General features: G+C 36.7%; 2 long non-coding RNA genes across 2 annotated transcripts; both read left to right on the top strand.

The window, feature by feature from the left end:
- The first annotated feature begins 16194 nt into the window (after positions 1 to 16194).
- On the top strand, positions 16195 to 16671 carry LOC135122818 (uncharacterized). The gene is made up of 2 exons (XR_010279465.1): positions 16195 to 16235; positions 16295 to 16671. It is a non-coding gene; the product is annotated as an uncharacterized LOC135122818 (long non-coding RNA).
- Positions 16672 to 18136: 1465 nt separating this feature from the next.
- Positions 18137 to 18615, top strand: LOC135122820 (uncharacterized). Its single transcript, XR_010279466.1, has 2 exons — positions 18137 to 18179; positions 18239 to 18615. It is a non-coding gene; the product is annotated as an uncharacterized LOC135122820 (long non-coding RNA).
- The last annotated feature ends 2701 nt before the right edge of the window (positions 18616 to 21316 follow it).

Here is a 21316-nt window from a genome sequence, read left to right as displayed (position 1 = left end):
AAACCCTCTCCTATTTTGGAGATCTAGAAAGTGGTAATTTCGAATTAGTTTCTTCATTTTGTCCTGAATTGCCTCCAGAACATTTGTGAAAATTTTTATGATGCTACGATTATGCAATTTCTGTTATTCCACTTTAGTCCGGTCATAATAGACATTTCAAATAACAAAAACTCCGACAGAGCTGAATTTTGGTAGAAACCTTAGGTTCACCAGTAGAAATAAAGGGGCAAAAGTCCCCATAGATCCCACGTGTGCTAAAAATGTTATTCAAGGTCAAAAGTCAAAATTTTTGTTTTTTTGGATTTTTCTCGAAAACAGTAAGTTTTATCAAAAATATAGTACAGACAAAAATTGTAGACCATAAAATTGTCTACAAAAATGGTCCTTTTTTCTTAAGAATCACCATTCCCAAGATATCGCCGTTATAAAAGCTGAAGGAGTTACATTCTACATGATATGCACACAAATTCCACGTATATACGTAGTCAGACTCTTAATATAACTAAAAATGCCATTCGTGTCTCTTACATGTGTAAAATAACTACGAACAATATAATAAATAACTACTAACTAATTCTGAGAATATTCACTCAAAAGAAACTCAGTCCCTTAGCCAGTCCCTTCTACCATAGATTGATAAAATTATTTACTGTTTAAAACCTGGAAAGGCTCAACAGCGAACAGAAATATATTCTTCAAGAAGTTTATCTGCTTATCCAAAATGCTACAACCATGTTTTATTGTTACCTGCAATAACCGGTTGCGATACTACATCAGCAATGTTCAGAAGGGGTTAAACATCAGTACTGAAATTATTTGAAAAAAAGAACTTGATTGCGCTAAAGTATTTGAAGAAATTGACTCGTCTCTTCAAACGATGATCACAACAGGAAGTCGCTTTCTCCTTGCTGTTTATGAAGCTCCAAAAAAATTAATTGTATCGACACGTATAGCAATTTAACTTTTGTAAAAAAACACGAAATAAGAAACAAGTACAACTATCGTGTCTTCCTCCAACATCGGCTTCTGCTCATCAACACTTGTATCGAGTATACTATCAAGTTCAGACATGGCTAGGCTAACAAATGAACCTCGAAGACTGGGGTTGGAAACTAACAGATAATACTTTGGATTCAAGCTATAGGTACTCCGAAAAAACTCCTAAACATTATTTTTTGCAATTGCAAAAAAGGTTGCTGTACTAGATGTGGCTGTAGAAGAGTAGGGTTGTTGTGTTCACCACCGTGCACTAATTGCCAAGGCCACTCTTGCTCGAATGTCCAACAGAATCCAACAGACGAAGATTCATGTGATAACGATGAAGACAGCTGATTCATCTTCAGTTGAACAATTTATGGACATCCAGCAAGAAAAAGAGGAAGAAGAGGAAGAAACTGAAGAAGATATGACTGTTGATGTCGAATTTGAAGAGCATGAATCAGATTAAAATGGAAACAGAAATTAGAACTATAGTTTAATAAATCAATCAACTATATCAATATCAAAATCAATAATCATCATGCAGTAAATACAGTATTTTCCCATGAAACTCCGTCATAAGAGATCGTAGGCCTACTGGGGAAACCACATTAAAAAAACCGCGCCCACAGGTGGTGTGGAAATGTGTGCATATCATGTAGAATGTAACTCCTTCAACTTTTAGAACAGCGATATCTTAGGAATGATGATTTATAGGGAAAAAAGTATAAGGACCATTTTTGTAGATAATGCTCTATAATTTTTGTATGAACTATATTTTTGATAATGTTTACCGTTTTCGAGAAAAATCCACAAAACCAAAAATTTTATTTTTGACCTTGAATAACTTTTAGCACACATGGGATCTATGGGGACTTTTGGGACTTTATTTCTACTAGGGTACCCAAGGTCTCTACCAAAATTCAGCTATGTCGGAGTTTTTGTTATTTGATCACTATTTTTATGTCGATTTTGACCGGACTACTCACTTTCTTCAAAGCACAAGAAGGCGAATTCTCAATTTTTTAGTATTTCGTCTTGAATTGCCTCGACAACACCTGTGCAAAGTTTCATGATGCTGTGAGTATGCAGTAATTGTTTTCTGAGAGACTAATTCGGAATTACCACCACTTGGATCTCCAAAACAAGAGAAAGCGAATTTTCAATTTTTCAGGATTTTGTTCCGAATTGCATCGGGAACATTTATGCAAAGTTTCATGATGCTGCGATTATGCAGTCGTTAATTTCAGGACGACTAATTTCTGATATTCCACTCTCTTTAACTTCAAAGCAAAAGATAGCGAATTTCCAATTTTTTAATATTTTGTCTTGAATTACCCAAAGAACGCTTGTGCAAACTTTCATGATGCTGCGAGTATGCAGTTATTGTATTCTGAAAGACTAATTCGGTATTACCATCTCCAGTATATGCAAAACAAGAGAAGGCGAATTCACAATTTTTCAATATTTTGTCCTGAATTACTTTAGAAACATTTGTGAAAAGTTCACTGATGCTGCGATGATGCCGTCGTTAATTTCAGGACGACTAATTTCTGTTATTCCACTCTCTTTAATTCCAAAACAAAGGAGAGCGAAATCTCAATTTTTGAATAGTTCGTCTTGAATTGCTTCCGAAGCACTTTTGTAAAATTTCTTGAGGCTACGAGTATGCAATATCGTGTTCTGAGAAACAAATTCAGAATTACCACCCTCCGGATCTCTAAAAGAGAGCGCTAATTCTCAGTTTTTCAATATGTTATTGTAAACTATGTCAACAACGTGTGTGCAAAGTTCTAAGATGCTACGATTATGCAGTCATTCCGTACAAGAAGATTAATTCCATACATACAATCCTCAAGATCTCCAAACTAAGAGAGGGCTAATCCTCAATCTTTTAATATCTTATTCTAAATTGTCTCAAAAACGTGTGTGCAAAGTTTTATGATGCTGCCTGTATGCAATCAATTTTAAAGAGCGATCAATTCCAGATTTACCATCCTCTAGATCTCTAAGACAAGAGAGGGTTAACCCTCAATTTCTTAATATATTATTCCAAATAGCCTCAGCAGCGTGTGTGCAAAATTCTATGATGCTACGATCATCAGTCAATCCGCACAAGAAGATTAATTGCATATATACAATCCTCTGGATCTTCAAAAGAAGAGAGAGCTAATCCTCAATTTTTTCATATGTTATTCTAAATTGTCTCAGCAACGTGTGTGCAAAATTCTATGATGCTACGATTATGCAGTCGTGCCTTACAAGAAGACTAACTCCAGATATCCAATGCTCTGGATCTCCAAAACAAGAGAGGGCTAATCCTCAATTTTTTAATATGTTATTCTAAATTATGTCAGCAACGTGTGTACAAAGTTTTACGATGCTGCGAGTATGCAGTCATTCTTAAAAAGAGACTGATTCCAGATATACCACCCTCTGGATCTCCAAAACAAAAGAGGGCTAATTCTCAATTTTTCAATATGTTATTCTAAATTGTCTCAATAACGTGTGTGCAAAATTCTATGATGCTACAATAATGCAGTCATTCTTTACAAGAAGACAAATTCCAGATATATCACCCTCTGGATCTCCAAAACAAGAAAGGGCTAATCCTCAATTTTTTAATATGTTATTCTAAATTGTCTCAACAACGTGTGTGCAAAGTTCTACGATGCTGCGAGTATGTAGTCATTCGTAAAATGAGACTAATTCCAGATTTACCACCCTCTGGATCTCCAAAACAAGAGAGGGCTAATTCTCAATTTTTTCATATGTTATTCTAAATTGTCTCAGCAACATGTGTGCAAAAATCTATGATTCTGCGAGTATGCAGTCATTCCTTACAAGAAGACAAATTCCAGATATACAATCCTCTGGATCTCCAAAACAAGAAAGGGCTAATGCTCAATTTTTTAATATGTTATTCTAAATTGTCTCAACAACGTGTATGCAAAGTTCTACGATGCTGCGAGTATGCAGTCATTCTTAAAGAGAGACTAATTCCAGATTTACCACCCTCTGGATCTCCCAAACAAGAAAGGGCTAATTATCAATTTTTTGATATGTTAATCTAAATTGTCTCAACAACGTGTGTACAAAGTTGTACGATGCTACGATTATGCAGTCGTGCCTTACAAGAAGACTAACTCCAGATATACTATGCTCTGGATCTCCAAAACAAGAGAGGGCTAATCCTCAATTTTTTAATATGTTATTCTAAATTGTCTCAGCAACGTGTGTACAAAGTTTTACGATGCTGCGAGTATGAAGTCATTCATTAAAAGAGACGAATTCCAGATTTACCACCCTCTGGATCTCCAAAATAAGAGAGGGCTAATCCTCAATTTTTTAATATGTTATCCTAAATTGTCTCAGCAACATGTGTGCAAACATCTATGATTCTGCGAGTATGCAGTCATTCCTTACAAGAAGACAAATTCCAGACATATAATCCTCTGGATCTCCAAAACAAGAAAGGGCTAATCCTCAATTTTTTAATATGTTATTCTAAATTGTCTCAACAACGTGTATGCAAAGTTCTACGATGCTGCGAGTATGCAGTCATTCTTAAAGAGAGACTAATTCAAGATTTACCACCCTCTGGATCTCCCAAACAAGAAAGGGCTAATTCTCAATTTTTTGATATGTTAATCTAAATTGTCTCAACAACGTGTGTACAAAGTTGTACGATGCTACGATTATGCAGTCGTGCCTTACAAGGAGACTAACTCCAGATATACAATGCTCTGGATCTCCAAAACAAAAGAGGGCTAATCCTCAATTTTTTAATATGTTATTCTAAATTGTCTCAGCAACGTGTGTACAAAGTTTTACGATGCTGCGAGTATGCAGTCATTCATAAAAAGAGACGAATTCCAGATTTACCACCCTCTGGATCTCCAAAATAAGAGAGGGCTAATCCACAATTTTTTCATATGTTATTCTAAATTGTCCCTTCAGCATGTGTGCAAAATTCTATGATGCTACGATTATGCAGTCGTGCCTTACAAGGAGACTAACTCCAGATATACAATGCTCTGGATCTCCGAAACAAGAGAGGGCTAATCCTCAATTTTTTCATATGTTATTCTAAATTGTCTCAGCAACGTGTGTGCAAAATTCTATGATGCTACAATTATGCAGTCATTCCTTACGAGAAAACAAATTACAGATATACAATCCTCTGGATCTCTAAAACAAGAAAGGGCTAATCCTCAATTTTTTGATATGTTATTCTAAATTGTCTCAACAACGTGTGTACAAAGTTGTACGATGCTGCGAGTATGCAGTCATTCTTAAAGAGAGACTAATTCCAGATTTACCACCCTCTGGATCTCCAAAACAAGAAAGGGCTAATCCTCAATTTTTTGATATGTTATTCTAAATTGTCCCATCAGCATGTGTGCAAAATTCTATGATGCTATGATTATGCAGTCGTGCCTTACAAGAAGACTAACTCCAGATATACAATGCTCTGGATCTCCAAAACAAAAGAGGGCTAATCCTCAATTTTTTAATATGTTATTCTAAATTGTCTCAGCAACGTGTGTACAAAGTTTTACGATGCTGCGAGTATGCAGTCATTCATAAAAAGAGACGAATTCCAGATTTACCACCCTCTGGATCTCCAAAATAAGAGAGGGCTAATCCACAATTTTTTCATATGTTATTCTAAATTGTCCCTTCAGCATGTGTGCAAAATTCTATGATGCTACGATTATGCAGTCGTGCCTTACAAGGAGACTAACTCCAGATATACAATGCTCTGGATCTCCGAAACAAGAGAGGGCTAATCCTCAATTTTTTCATATGTTATTCTAAATTGTCTCAGCAACGTGTGTGCAAAATTCTATGATGCTACAATTATGCAGTCATTCCTTACGAGAAAACAAATTACAGATATACAATCCTCTGGATCTCTAAAACAAGAAAGGGCTAATCCTCAATTTTTTGATATGTTATTCCAAATTGTCTCAACAACGTGTGTACAAAGTTGTACGATGCTGCGAGTATGCAGTCATTCTTAAAGAGAGACTAATTCCAGATTTACCACCCTCTGGATCTCCAAAACAAGAAAGGGCTAATCCTCAATTTTTTGATATGTTATTCTAAATTGTCCCATCAGCATGTGTGCAAAATTCTATGATGCTATGATTATGCAGTCGTGCCTTACAAGAAGACTAACTCCAGATATACAATGCCCTGGATCTCCAAAACAAAAGAGGGCTAATCCTCAATTTTTTAATATGTTATTCTAAATTGTCTCAACAACGTGTGTACAAAGTTGTACGATGCTGCGAGTATGCAGTCATTCGTAAAATGTGACTAATTCCAGATTTACCACCCTCTGGATCTCCAAAACAAGAGAGGGCTAATCCTCAGTTTTTTCATATGTTATTCTAAATTGTCCCGTGAGCATGTGTGCAAAATTCTATGATGCTACGATTATGCAGTCGTGCCTTACAAGAAGACTAACTCCAGATATCCAATGCTCTGGATCTCCAAAACAAGAGAGGGCTAATCCTCAATTTTTTAATATGTTATTCTAAATTATGTCAGCAACGTGTGTACAAAGTTTTACGATGCTGCGAGTATGCAGTCATTCTTAAAAAGAGACTGATTCCAGATATACCACCCTCTGGATCTCCAAAACAAAAGAGGGCTAATTCTCAATTTTTCAATATGTTATTCTAAATTGTCTCAGCAACGTGTGTGCAAAATTCTATGATGCTATAATAATGCAGTCATTCTTTACAAGAAGACAAATTCCAGATTTATCACCCTCTGGATCTCCAAAACAAGAAAGGGCTAATCCTCAATTTTTTAATATGTTATTCTAAATTGTCTCAACAACGTGTGTGCAAAGTTCTACGATGCTGCGAGTATGCAGTCATTCGTAAAATGAGACTAATTCCAGATTTACCACCCTCTGTATCTCCCAAACAAGAAAGGGCTAATTCTCAATTTTTTGATATGTTATTCTAAATTGTCTCAACAACGTGTGTACAAAGTTGTACGATGCTGCGAGTATGCAGTCATTCGTAAAATGAGACTAATTCCAGATTTACCACCCTCTGGATCTCCAAAACAAGAAAGGGCTAATCCTCAATTTTTTCATATGTTATTCTAAATTGTCCCTTCAGCATGTGTGCAAAATTCTATGATGCTACGATTATGCAGTCGTGCCTTACAAGAAGACTAACTCCAGATATACAATGCTCTGGATCTCCAAAACAAAAGAGGGCTAATCCTCAATTTTTTAATATGTTATTCTAAATTGTCTCAGCAACGTGTGTACAAAGTTTTACGATGCTGCGAGTATGCAGTCATTCTTAAAAAGAGACGAATTCCAGATTTACCTCCCTCTGTATCTCCAAAATAAGAGAGGACTAATTCTCAATTTTTTCATATGTTATTCTAAATTGTCTCAGCAACATGTGTGCAAACATCTATGATTCTGCGAGTATGCAGTCATTCCTTACAAGGAGACAAATTCCAGGTATACAATCCTCTGGATCTCCAAAACAAGAAAGGGCTAATCCTCAATTTTTTAATATGTTATTCTAAATTGTCTCAGCAACATGTGTGCAAACATCTATGATGCTGCGAGTATGCAGTCATTCCTTACAAGAACACAAATTCCAGACATACAATCCTCTGGATCTCCAAAACAAGAAAGGGCTAATCCTCAATTTTTTAATAAGTTATTCTAAATTGTCTCAACAACGTGTGTACAAAGTTGTACGATGCTGCGAGTATGCAGTCATTCGTAAAATGAGACTAATTCCAGATTTACCACCCTCTGGATCTCCAAAACAAGAGAGGGCTAATCCTCAATTTTTTCATATGTTATTTTAAATTGTCTCAGCAACATGTGTGCAAACATCTATGATGCTGCGAGTATGCAGTCATTCCTTACAAGAACACAAATTCCAGACATACAATCCTCTGGATCTCCAAAACAAGAAAGGGCTAATCCTCAATTTTTTAATAAGTTATTCTAAATTGTCTCAACAACGTGTGTACAAAGTTGTACGATGCTGCGAGTATGCAGTCATTCTTAAAAAGAGACCGATTCCAGATATACCACCCTCTGGATCTCCAAAATAAGAGAGGGCTAATTCTCAATTTTTCAATATGTTATTCTAAATTGTCTCAGCAACGTGTGTGCAAAGTTCTACGATGCTGCGAGTATGCAGTCATTCATAAAATGAGACTAATTCCTGATTTACCACCCTCCGGATCTCCAAAACAAGAGAGGGCTAATCCTCAATTTTTTCATATGTTATTCTAAGTTGTCCCTTCAGCATGTGTGCAAAATTCTATGATGCTACGATTATGCAGTCGTGCCTTACAAGGAGACTAACTCCAGATATACAATGCTCTGGATCTCCAAAACAAGAGAGGGCTAATCCTCAATTTTTTCATATGTTATTCTAAATTGTCTCAGCAACGTGTGTGCAAAATTCTATGATGCTACAATTATGCAGTCATTCCTTACGAGAAAACAAATTACAGATATACAATCCTCTGGATCTCTAAAACAAGAAAGGGCTAATCCTCAATTTTTTGATCTGTTATTCTAAATTGTCTCAACAACGTGTGTACAAAGTTGTACGATGCTGCGAGTATGCAGTCATTCTTAAAGAGAGACTAATTCCAGATTTACCACCCTCTGGATCTCCAAAACAAGAAAGGGCTAATCCTCAATTTTTTGATATGTTATTCTAAATTGTCCCATCAGCATGTGTGCAAAATTCTATTATGCTATGATTATGCAGTCGTGCCTTACAAGAAGACTAACTCCAGATATACAATGCTCTGGATCTCCAAAACAAAAGAGGGCTAATCCTCAATTTTTTAATATGTTATTCTAAATTGTCTCAGCAACGTGTGTACAAAGTTTTACGATGCTGCGAGTATGCAGTCATTCATAAAAAGAGACGAATTCCAGATTTACCACCCTCTGGATCTCCAAAATAAGAGAGGGCTAATCCACAATTTTTTCATATGTTATTCTAAATTGTCCCTTCAGCATGTGTGCAAAATTCTATGATGCTACGATTATGCAGTCGTGCCTTACAAGGAGACTAACTCCAGATATACAATGCTCTGGATCTCCGAAACAAGAGAGGGCTAATCCTCAATTTTTTCATATGTTATTCTAAATTGTCTCAGCAACGTGTGTGCAAAATTCTATGATGCTACAATTATGCAGTCATTCCTTACGAGAAAACAAATTACAGATATACAATCCTCTGGATCTCTAAAACAAGAAAGGGCTAATCCTCAATTTTTTGATATGTTATTCTAAATTGTCTCAACAACGTGTGTACAAAGTTGTACGATGCTGCGAGTATGCAGTCATTCTTAAAGAGAGACTAATTCCAGATTTACCACCCTCTGGATCTCCAAAACAAGAAAGAGCTAATCCTCAATTTTTTGATATGTTATTCTAAATTGTCCCATCAGCATGTGTGCAAAATTCTATGATGCTATGATTATGCAGTCGTGCCTTACAAGAAGACTAACTCCAGATATACAATGCCCTGGATCTCCAAAACAAAAGAGGGCTAATCCTCAATTTTTTAATATGTTATTCTAAATTGTCTCAACAACGTGTGTACAAAGTTGTACGATGCTGCGAGTATGCAGTCATTCGTAAAATGTGACTAATTCCAGATTTACCACCCTCTGGATCTCCAAAACAAGAGAGGGCTAATCCTCAGTTTTTTCATATGTTATTCTAAATTGTCCCGTGAGCATGTGTGCAAAATTCTATGATGCTACGATTATGCAGTCGTGCCTTACAAGAAGACTAACTCCAGATATCCAATGCTCTGGATCTCCAAAACAAGAGAGGGCTAATCCTCAATTTTTTAATATGTTATTCTAAATTATGTCAGCAACGTGTGTACAAAGTTTTACGATGCTGCGAGTATGCAGTCATTCTTAAAAAGAGACGAATTCCAGATTTACCTCCCTCTGTATCTCCAAAATAAGAGAGGACTAATTCTCAATTTTTTCATATGTTATTCTAAATTGTCTCAGCAACATGTGTGCAAACATCTATGATTCTGCGAGTATGCAGTCATTCCTTACAAGGAGACAAATTCCAGGTATACAATCCTCTGGATCTCCAAAACAAGAAAGGGCTAATCCTCAATTTTTTAATATGTTATTCTAAATTGTCTCAGCAACATGTGTGCAAACATCTATGATGCTGCGAGTATGCAGTCATTCCTTACAAGAACACAAATTCCAGACATACAATCCTCTGGATCTCCAAAACAAGAAAGGGCTAATCCTCAATTTTTTAATAAGTTATTCTAAATTGTCTCAACAACGTGTGTACAAAGTTGTACGATGCTGCGAGTGTGCAGTCATTCGTAAAATGAGACTAATTCCAGATTTACCACCCTCTGGATCTCCAAAACAAGAGAGGGCTAATCCTCAATTTTTTCATATGTTATTTTAAATTGTCTCAGCAACATGTGTGCAAACATCTATGATGCTGCGAGTATGCAGTCATTCCTTACAAGAACACAAATTCCAGACATACAATCCTCTGGATCTCCAAAACAAGAAAGGGCTAATCCTCAATTTTTTAATAAGTTATTCTAAATTGTCTCAACAACGTGTGTACAAAGTTGTACGATGCTGCGAGTATGCAGTCATTCTTAAAAAGAGACCGATTCCAGATATACCACCCTCTGGATCTCCAAAATAAGAGAGGGCTAATTCTCAATTTTTCAATATGTTATTCTAAATTGTCTCAGCAACGTGTGTGCAAAGTTCTACGATGCTGCGAGTATGCAGTCATTCATAAAATGAGACTAATTCCTGATTTACCACCCTCCGGATCTCCAAAACAAGAGAGGGCTAATCCTCAATTTTTTCATATGTTATTCTAAGTTGTCCCTTCAGCATGTGTGCAAAATTCTATGATGCTACGATTATGCAGTCGTGCCTTACAAGGAGACTAACTCCAGATATACAATGCTCTGGATCTCCAAAACAAGAGAGGGCTAATCCTCAATTTTTTCATATGTTATTCTAAATTGTCTCAGCAACGTGTGTGCAAAATTCTATGATGCTACAATTATGCAGTCATTCCTTACGAGAAAACAAATTACAGATATACAATCCTCTGGATCTCTAAAACAAGAAAGGGCTAATCCTCAATTTTTTAATATATTATTCCAAATTGTCTCAACAACGTGTGTGCAAAGTTCTACGATGCTACGAGTATGCAGTCATTCTTAAAGAAAGACCAATTCCAGGTTTACCACCCTCTGGATCTATAAAACAGGAGAGGGGTAATCCTCAATGTTTTCATATGTTATTCTAAATTGTTTCAGCAACTTGTGTGCACACATCTATGATGCTGCGAGTATGCAGTCATTCCTTACCTGAAGACAAATTCCAGATTTACCACCCTCTGGATCTCTAAAAACAAGAGAGGGCTAATCCTCAATTTTTTCATGTGTTATTCCAACTTGTCTCAGCAACATGTGTGCAAATATAAATCATGCTGCGAATATGCAGTCACTTCTTTCAGAAAGACTTATTCCAGAGTTCCCACCTTCTGGATCTCCAAAACGGGAGGTTTTAGATTATTAATTTTTTGTCATGTGTTGTCCTAAATGATCTTAGCATAGTCAGTCCCATGTTTGAAAATGTTGTGAAAATGCAAGTATTTAAATGCTGGAGTTTCACGAAACCGGTACAGACTTCAATGAATTTTTGATATATTTTTCTTTTTTTTTTGTTGATGTAAATCGTAGAATTTGAGTTTATTTTAGATGTTTTGGTTTAAATTAATCATTGGAGCCAAGTTGCTTCATTAGGTGTAGATATAACCGTAATTAATGCCAGGCCGAATTTGGAACCTTATCGTATACTGCCCTTTACAGAGAAATCACGCGAACCCGTAATCCTCAATTAAAACTTATTTTCAACGGACTAAATGCCCAAATCAGACTCGTTATTAATCAATACCGGGAAAGCCAGTGGTCCAACACTTGCGAAAAATTAGACTACCGTGACGGTAAAAAATTTTGGGACAAATTCAAAACAATCACCGGACAAAAAACACAAACAACAACACATCTACTCCAAAAGGGATCCTTTCTCTCCACTCCCGAAGAAAAGAGCAACACCTTCGCTCAAACACTTCAAGAAATACACGAAATTCCCCAAAACCCAAACTTCGATCATGACTTTTTCGACTTCGTCTCCCACGAAGTGCAAGAGTTCCGCGAACAACCCTTTCATCCCCTAGCCCTCCTTAACATGCATGTACCCGACAATGACAATGACTTGACAAATAAATCCCCCGCCACGAAGTTGCATCCTGTATCAAAAACCTAAAAAACTCCAAAGCCCCAGGGCCAGATCAAATCAAGGCGATACTATTAAAAAACCTTCCGTCAACAGCCACCCAAGCCCTGACAACTATCTACAACAACTGTCTAAACGCTTCATACTTTCCGACCTCATGGAAGCAAGCCTCCACCATTATTATCCCCAAACCGGGAAAAAATCTCCATAGCCCGCTCTCCTACCCCGCCCCATCTCTCTCTTAAATATAACCGAAAAAATCCTTACCAACCGAATAAAAGACTTCCTGGAAATAAACCACATTATCCCGTCACAACAATTCGGATTTCGCTCGCAACATTCCTCAATGAACCCCACACTAGAGCTCCACACCGATTCCACCCGTTTTGCTAACCTCAAAGAGTGCACAATCGCAGTCTTCCTGGACATAGAGCGAGCATTCGATAAGGTCTGGCACGACGGACTCATCCACAAACTTATCAAACTTCGAGTAAACCCCAATTCATAACCCTCATTGACTCATTCCTACAAAACCGATCCTGCAGAATCAAAATACAGAACACCTTCTCAGATCCTGTAAACATCCATGCCGGAGTCCCACAGGGCTCCGTACTTTCACCCATTCTGTACTCCGTATACTGCAGTGACTTTGCCTTTGTAGACACCCCCAGAACCAAGACGAGGATGTTCGCCGACGACACCGCGTTCTGGACTTCACACCGAAATATCTTAAGCACTAGTTAGTTAAATTCAAACCCAACAATTGTTAAATTAGCCCAGCGCTGAAAAGGCCCTAAGCCTCAGCAGCGCCCCATTGACATGTAATATATCTTAAGGAAACACTGTAACCAAGAACGCTTGAATAAATTTATTTGCGTGACACCCAAACTGTGGAAAGTGTAGCACCCCGATCTTATTCGGCAACCTGGTGGAAGGCGGGGGGGAATAGAGTAGGGGTACTGCAGCATGTACACACTTTCATCACCACAAGACTGTAAGTATACCCTTCATTTATTTATATAAATTGTTTCTAATTCTTGTTTCCTTTTTCAGAAATTTCCAAACCATGGCTCTACAGAGATGTTCATCACCAGCCCGCACTGAGGAGACTTTCCCAGAAGAGGAACTCGATTCCACCTGCAGGGAATACAGAAATTTCGTCAAAAATTTCGAAAAGCCAGAAGATTTGACGAAAATAATGACAGTCAGAGGAGTCGGATCCAGGCACCTCCCAGGAATTATTTCTGGGAATTTGAGGCTCAGACGGACACTAATAAGGAGACATCGACCACAGGAGTAACCTATTGGATTATGTATTCGTTTTAGACTTGATATTTCATGTATCCATTTTGTTTGTACATAAATTTTGTTATTTTGTTTTATAAATTACATATTATTATAACATTATAAATTAAATTATTCAATTTAAAATTTTAAACTGTGTCATTTTCCTTAATTTTCCCACTGAATGACGAAAATCTGCAAAATTATTTAGACAAAAGCGCGCATCTGAAGTCAACCATTCAAAAAATGTTGAGGAGCTGGAATTCGAGTTTGAATGAGCAGAGCTTAAGTTCAACGCTAAAAAGTCCTACTGCCACTACTTTTTCCAGAATCACCCAAGTAAAATATGGCACTTTTCGGAATTTTTACAACTTCTAGTTTATACCGAATATTTCCACAATCTTGACTTTCTCATTAACATATAAATTTGATTTATAATTAAATTGTTTGTGACTATTGTTTTTTCTGTAATAGACATATATACTGGCCGCAAGTGAAATCCGAACACCCCGAAAAAATGATTTTATGAAAATGAAATTTTGGTGAAATATTGGGGACACCGTCCCTAACAAACGATTACAATTTCATTGGATTCGGAGAATGTTTACAGTTTTTTTTAAACCAATTATCTTTTTAACATGTGAAAAAGAAATTTAACTTTTGTGCAAACTGATAGGCGGCAATGACTGCAAATCGTCTGTTTTGACATAAGTTTGTTGCAATCATGCCCCGCAGGCGACAAGAGCCAAACTTTACGCAATTAACCCCATTTGAACGAGGCCGTATTGTGGGGCAGCGGGAACGTGGTACTTCATACCGTGCAGTCGCTGCAGCTGTGGGGCGCAGTGTAACTACCGTGGTGGCAGCTTGGCGAGCCTGGTCTGAGGGAGGACGAACACAGCGAGCTCGAGGCACAGGACCTTCCAGAAGGACTACTCCGCGGCAAGATCGCCTTCTTCAATTAATGGCCCTAAGAGACAGGCAAAGGTCTACTCGGTCAGTTGCTGATGCTTGGTTGGCAACAGTAGGAAGGCCCATTCAACTTAGGACCGTTTATCACAGATTACGCTTAATGGGCCTAACTTCTTACCGTCCGCGTCTCGTCCTCCCCTTAGCACCTCAACATCGTCGTCAACGTCTGGACTGGAGCAACGAACGCAGGAACTGGGGCGATGAATGGCATCACATTGCCTTTTCTGACGAATCGCGATTTTGTTTGGGCGGTCATGATGGTAGAGGGCGAGTCAGGCGACGACGAGGAGAACGGCGTCATCTAGCATTTGCTGTGGAGCGTCACATCCACCGTACCATAGGGCTTATGGTTTGGGGAGCTATTGCTTTTGGTAGCAAATCTCCTCTAATTGTAATCCGTGGCACAATGACAGCCGTGCGTTATGTCGATGTTGTGCTAAGGCCGGTTGTTCTTCCGTATGTAAGGGGGATTGAAGAAGGCGTTTTTCAGCAAGATAACGCCCGCCCTCATATTGCACGAACTTCTATGGGGTTCTTAGAAGAGGAACGTATCCCCACCTTACCCTGGCCACCTCGATCACCGGATTTATCGCCCATTGAAAAAGTGTGGGATTGGATGGGTAGTCATATCCAAAATTTACCACAGCCCCCGTCGACTTTGGATGAACTGCGTCATGCAGTTGAAGATGCTTGGGATGCTGTACCTCTAGAGTACATCAACAACCAAATTGATAGCATCCCTCGTCGACTGCAGGAGTGCATTCGCCTACGTGGCGGTCCCACACATTATTAGTTTTTTTCAAAGTTATGTTTTGTTTTAGATGGTTTTTGTTTATTTTACCTTAATTAAGTATTATTCTCCCTTTCTACAAAACTTTGTTAACAAAAATTCCTATTTTGTGGGTGTTCGGATTTCACTTGCGGCCAGTATATTTATCAATTCTGGACAATACAGATGTTATTACTCTATGGTGTAATCACCCCATAAACATCCAGCGGGATTTCCAATTTTACCTGCGTTATCGTAAAATCGGCTTAGCACAACAATATATTACCACACCCTTTGTCTATAAAATTTTTTTAAACCACTGTAAAAAAATAAAAACCATCCAATCAAAATTATAAGCAACTCCCACTTAATAATTTTTGAGATGATGTCATCATGTTTTGGAAGAGATAAAAGAATTTAGTTAGAAAATTTTGCCTCCTTACACATCCACTAAAAGCAAATATGGTGATTTTAAAAATTTCAATTTGAAAACGAATACAAATTCACAAAATCTTGCTGCGTGACCATAAATATGCTGTGTTTTTTGGTTCAGTTCATCGAGATCTACCTCTACTTCGCCAAGAAATTTGACATTCGCTGTTCATCATTTTTGAAAAAATTAAAATTCCATTGTCAAAAAATTGAAAGGATTTTTTTAAAACTTGATTGTCATTTAAACGACAATACAAAAAGAAATATTTCCTAAAACGCTTCACCCAAACTGTGGAAAGTGTAGCACCCCGATCTTATTCGGCAACCTGGTGGGGTGGGGAGGAATAGGGTAGGGGTACTGCAGCCTGTATATAAGAGCGAAACAAACCCACGATCCTCAGTCTTAATGTTGACGTTACAGCGCTAACATAACAGACACTTTCATCACCACAAGACTGTAAGTATACCCTTCATTTATTTATATAAATTGTTTCTAATTTTTGTTTCTTTTTTCAGATATTTCCAAACCATGGCTCTACAGAGATGTTCATCGCCAACCCGCACTGTGGAGAGTTTCCCAGAAGAGGAACCCGATTCTACCTGCAGGGAATACAGAAATTTCGTCAAAAATTTCGAAAAGCCAGAAGATTTGACGAAAATAATGACAGTCAGAGGAGTCGGATCCAGGCACCTCCCAGGAATTATTTCTGGGAACTTGAGGCTCAGACGGACGCTAATAAGGAGACATCGACCACAGGAGTAACCTATTGGATTATATATTCGTTTTAGACAGATATTTCATGTATCCATTTTGTTTGTACATAAATTTTGTTATTTTGTTTTATAAATTACATATTATTATAACATTATAAATTAAATTATTTAAATTAAAATTTTAAACTGTGTCATTTTCCTTAATTTTCCCACTGAATGACGAAAATCTTCAAAATTATTTAGACAAAAGCGCGCATCTGAAGTCGACCATTCAAAAAATGTTGAAGAGCTAGAATTCGAGTTTGAACGAGCAGAGCTTAAGTTCAACGTTAAAAAGTCCTACTGCCACTACTTTTTCCAGAATCACCAAAGTAAAATATGGCACATTTTGGAATTTTTACAACTTTTAGTTTATACCGAATATTTCCACAATCTTGATCCGCTGCTAGTGTTGATTTCGATCTCGATAATTTGTTTTTGGTTTAATTTCTTCTAACATTCCAATTCATCCCCAGAACAGTCAAACTAAATGTCAATTTTTGTGATTTTTCTAAACTTGAATTTGAAAGCAAATATTTCGTAAATCTTAATCTGCGACCATCAATGCCATGTTTTTTGATTCAAGTTATCGATAGTAATATCCCACAATTTTTGGTGGATTTTTTGGCAGCTTTGCCCAAATTTCAGTTTTTCCAAGTCGCTGTATGAAATTTTTGACTTTTCAAAGTTTCCAAAAGATATGCTATTATTATTTCGACTTCCAAACTTGTTTTGTGTTTCATTTCTTCAAAAATTCGTCTTATTTCTAGAATCGCCAAAATAAAATATGTTACTTTTTGACGTGTTTTAAAAATGTCAATTCAGAAGTGAACAGTTACAAAATTTTCTCAGTGAACATATAAATTTGATTTATAATTAAATTGTTTGTGACTATTGTTTTGACTGTCATAGACATATATTTATCAATTCTGAACAATAAAGATGTTATTACTGTATGGTGTAATCACCCCATAAACATCCAGCGGGATTTCCAATTTTACCTGCGTTATCGTAAAATCGGCTTAGCACAATAATATATTACCACACCCTTTATCTATAAAATTTTTTTAAACCACTGTAAAAAAAATAAAAACCATCCAATCAAAATTATAAGCAACTCTCACTTAATAATTTTTGAGATGATGTCATTATGTTTTGAAAGGGATAAAAATATTTAGTTAGAAAATTTTGCCTCCTTACAAATTCATTAAAAGCCAGTATGGTCATTTTAAAAATTTCAATTTGAAAACGAATACATATTCCCAAAATCTTGCTGCGTGACCGTAAATATGCTGTGTTTTTTGGTTCAGCTCATCGAGATCTACCTCTACTTCGCCAAGAAATTTGACATTAGATGTTCGTCATTTTTGAAAAAATTAAAATTCTATTTTCAAAAAATTGAACCGATTTTTTTAAAACTTGATTGTCATTTAAACGACAATACAAAAAGAAAGATTTCCTAAAACGCTTCACCCAAACTGTGCAAAGTGTAGCACCCCGATCTTATTCGGCAACCTTTTGGGGGTGGGGGGGGGATAGGGTAGGGGTGCTGCAGCCTGTATATAAGGGCGAAACAAACCCACGATCCTCAGTCTTAATGTTGACGTTACAGCGCTAACATAGCAGACACTTTCAACACCACAAGACTGTAAGTATACCCTTCATTTATTTATATAAATTGTTTCTAATTCTTGTTGCCTTTTTCAGATATTTCCAAACCATGGCTCTACAGAGATGTTCATCGCCAACCCGCACTGAGCAGACTTTTCCAGAAGAGGAACTCGATTCCACCTGCAGGGAATACAGAAATTTCGTCAAAAATTTCGAAAAGCCCGAAGATTTGACGAAAATAATGACAGTCAGAGGAGTCGGATCCAGGCACCTCCCAGGAATTATTTCTGGGAATTTGAGGCTCAGACGGACAATAATAAGGAGACATCGACCACAGGAGTAACCTATTGGATTATATATTCGTTTTAGACTAGATATTTCATGTATCCATTTTGTTTGTACATAAATTTTGTTATTTTGTTTTATAAATTACATATTATTATAACTTTATAAATAAAGTATTTAATTTAAAACTTTAAACTGTGTCATTTTCCTTAATTTTCCCACTGAATGACGAAAATCTTCAAAATTATTTAGACAAAACCATGCATCTGAAGTCGATCATTCAAAAAAATGTTGAGGAGCTGGAGTTCGAGTTTGAACGACCATAGCTTAAGTTGAAAGCTAAAAAGTCCTACTATCACTACTTTTCCAGTATCATCAAAGTAAAATATGCCACTTTTTGGAATTTTTACAACTTTTAGTTTATACCGAATATTTCCACAATCTTGATCAGATGCTATTGTTGATTTCGATCTCGAGAATTTGTTTTTCGTTTAATTTCTTCCAAAAATTCCTACTTATCCCAAGAACAGCCAAAATAAATGTCAATTTCTGTGATTTTTCAAAAGTTTAGTTTGAAAGCAAATATTTCGTAAATCTTGATCTGCGACTATCAACCCCATGTTTTTTATGTTATATCCCAGAACTTTTGGTAATCACTCCATCTGTTCAGTAATCCAGCTGTATATGAACAAAAAGCCAAGTTTTTGGTTTTTTTTTAGAACACTACATCGTGAATTTCCAAAATAAATCCTTCTGAACCCCAGAACTAACAGTATTCCTCCATTCAGCTGTCCACAGACTTTTCCTCCACGATTACAACCACCAGAAAAACTTAATGAATCCTTCAAACTGAAAATCCCTCAACACCATCCCATAAATTAAGCTCTCCCAATTAAAAACCCGTAAAAACGTGTCCCGGCACAACTTATTAAAACCTTCCAAACCGAAAGCGTCGAGACCCAAATCCCAAAATTTTTTGAGAATTTGTATACAACTTTATCGAAAGTAAAATTTTTCAAATCAACGAAATTTTTTACCTTTTCTTAGAATTTTCAAAAATTATCAAAAGAGAAACTATTATTTATTTCGAGTTCCAGAACTTACCCAAACTGTGGAAGCTGTGGCATCCCGCCGCCCCGGAATAAGGTGGGAAGAAAAAAGAGTGACGAGGTGGGGTGAATAGGGTAGGGGTGCTATGTATATAAGGACGAAACAAACCCACGATCTTTAGTTTTAATGTTGACGTCAGAAGGCTAACATACCAGACTCTTTCATCACCATAAAACTGTAAGTATACTTATATAATTTATTTGTGTTTGTATTATAATCAAAATTGTTCCTTCTTTTCAAATAGCCCTTTGCCATGGACCTCCCAAGGACCTCCACGCCCATCCCCTGCCGGTGCATAGTCAGGATTTCGGCGCGGTGTGGCCCGAATTGCGCGTGTTGCAGAGAATACCAAAGATTCATGGAAAACCACCGAGAGCTCCAAAATTTACGGAAGGTGTACCGAGTCAAAGGGGTTGAAAAGACGGCCTGCTGTGACATCGTGACTGGACATGTACTTTTCAAGTGCTTGCGGAAATTCCTGAGGATGAAGGACTTCTTGGCAAAACTGCGACGGAAGTTTTGGAGGAAGAACAAAACGTTGCGGATGTCGAGGGATATAGTTGAAAGTATATTATAGATGTATATATCTTGTGTAAATTTAACTTGTTGTGTATATTTGTAAATAAAACTATTGTTACTTAATTACTTCTGAATTTTTTTTTCCACAACCCAAAATACTAATCCCTTGTACATACTGGTGAATATACAAGTGTCCCAGATAAACCTCTGCAGAATTTTTAAATTCAGTGAGATAATAATAATAATAATAATAATAATAACTTTATTGATTCCAACAGGTATGACACCCATTTACAGGATCAAATAAACATCAACTAAATAAGTAGTAACAGTACTAAACTAACAAAATATAAATTGTACAACTATTAATAGTACAGAAATAAACATGCTTCATTGCGACATAAATATACATCTGAACAATAAGATAGGCAGATGCAGGAGGAGAAAAAAAGTTATTCTAAGTTTATAACACATGAAACAATATGTCGAAGTGAATCAAGGTTCATATGAAATTTTATTAAATAAATTGGACATAATTATAATAGGCGATCGCATAGACATATTGGTTCTGCTAAAGTTAGCGTAAAATAACATCTGTTGTCTGGAGTTTACGCGGGGTACTAGTAAGTTGAATTGGCTGAGAAGCTCAGCACAATCGATTTTGTTATGAAAAAGATTATATACAAATCTAACAGCAATTATATTACGACGAGTTTCTAATGATAGTAAATTATAACGCGACAGTAATAGGGATTGCTCACAACCTCTCGGAGGGTAAATACCATCTTCTAGATATACCATAAATTTGAGGAAACGTCTCTGAACCGATTCTAAACTAAGACAGTGTACATCGTAAATAGGATACCAGATTAAGGAAGCATATTCCAATCTCGACCTTACAAGCGAACAAAACAATAATCTGATAGTTTCAACATTGGAAAAGCGACGACAGTTTCTATAGATAAAACCATATATTTTAGAAGCACTGTTAACGGTTGTATTAATGTGGTCAATGAAAGCAAGTTTGCTGTCAAAAACTACACCTAGGTCTTTGAATGTTTGTGAACGCTCCATTAGAATACCATTTACATTGTACGAGTAGGTGATAATGTCTTGTTTTCTTGAGTAAGAGACTACTCTACATTTGGAAATATTGAGTTGGAGACGATTGCTGTCGCACCAGCGGGTCACCGAGTTTAAATTTTGTTGGAGAAGAAAACAATCACTGACTGAATTGATGATTGAAAAGAGTTTGAAATC

This window comes from Zophobas morio, unplaced genomic scaffold (genome assembly GCF_036711695.1).
Source record: "Zophobas morio isolate AGI-343-1 ecotype UQ-CSIRO unplaced genomic scaffold, CSIRO_AGI_Zmor_V1 ptg000005l, whole genome shotgun sequence".
NCBI classification, from domain to species: domain Eukaryota; kingdom Metazoa; phylum Arthropoda; class Insecta; order Coleoptera; family Tenebrionidae; genus Zophobas; species Zophobas morio.
The sequence above is the reverse complement of the archived record's forward strand: the minus strand, read 5'-3'. Positions and strand labels throughout refer to the sequence as shown.